Source organism: Austrofundulus limnaeus, unplaced genomic scaffold (genome assembly GCF_001266775.1).
Source record: "Austrofundulus limnaeus strain Quisiro unplaced genomic scaffold, Austrofundulus_limnaeus-1.0 Scaffold318, whole genome shotgun sequence".
In the NCBI taxonomy this organism is placed as follows: Eukaryota; Metazoa; Chordata; class Actinopteri; order Cyprinodontiformes; family Rivulidae; genus Austrofundulus; species Austrofundulus limnaeus.
Genome location: NW_013952720.1, coordinates 689,972 through 691,142, shown reverse-complemented (window position 1 = coordinate 691,142; position 1,171 = coordinate 689,972). Strand labels below are relative to the sequence as shown.

The following is a 1,171-nucleotide window of genomic DNA, read 5'->3' as shown; positions in this document are numbered from 1 at the left end:
CGCGCTTGAGGCGCCGCAGAACTTCCCGACGTTGCTTGAAGCGCCTCCACCATAGACTTTGCATGTAAACCTGCTGCTCCTGACGCTGAAATCGCGTTTGGTGTGAACGCACCATAAGCCCTCATCCTGCCAGCTTGATCCATTTCCCACTGCTCTTGTTAAATCCTTCCTCCCGTCTCTGCTCCCTATCATCACCACAATTATCCACTCCTCGTTGACCTCTGGTACTGTTTCCACAGCTTTTAAATCTGCAGCCATTACCCCCCATCATCAAGAAACCTGGTCTCGACCCAAGTAACATCAGTAACCTTCGTCCAATCTCTAACCTGCCCTTCATCCCCAAGATTCTGGAAAAAGTTGTTGCGAGTCAACTCCACTCTCACCTTTTCCAACAATAACCTTTATGAGGAGTTTCAATCTGGTTTTCGCCCCCACCACAGCGCTAAAACCGCCCTAGAAAAAATCACCAATGATCTTCTCCTTGCTGCCGACTCTGGTCTCCTGTCCATCCTCATCCTCTTTGACCTAAGTGCTGCWTTTGATACKATCTCTCATTCAATTCTCCTCAACAGACTCACATGCATTGGCATCTCAGGTACTGTGTTTAACTGGTTCAAATCTTATCTTTCTGACCGCACTCAATTCATCCAGATCAAATCCCTCCACTCTGAGTCATCCTCCGTCTCCACTGGCATGCCCCAAGGCTCTGTACTTGGACCCCTTTTCATCATTACTTACCTCCTTCCTCTTGGTTACATTTTCCACAAGTTTCCATTGTTATGCCGATGACACTCAGCTCTACCTGTCAACCAAGCCAAACTCCACACACCCTCCCTCCATCCTCTCTGACTGTCTCGCTGAACTCAGTCACTGGTTTTCAGACAATTTCCTTCAGCTGAACAGCGATAAAACAGACATCATCGTTGTCGGCACTAAAATTCCATCTCAAAATCTAATAATCTCCTCATCCCTATCAACAACTCTCTGCTAACCCCCTCCCCTCAGGTCAAGAGTCTTGGTGCTTTGAAAACACATCTCTTAAGATTAGCATATCCATCTTAGCTTCATTTGTAATCCATGCTCTGTAACACATGCCAGCTTGTCTTTGTATTTTCACACATTCTCCAATGATGTGACCAACGCTGTAAGTGTCCTTGGGTGTCCTGAAAGG

General features: G+C 46.8%; 1 protein-coding gene across 1 annotated transcript in view; it reads right to left on the bottom strand.

Moving 5' to 3' along the window:
* Window positions 1-1,171, bottom strand: part of dact1 (dishevelled-binding antagonist of beta-catenin 1) — a gene marked incomplete in the record, with an annotated part of 7,335 nt that overhangs the window by 2,258 nt on the left and 3,906 nt on the right.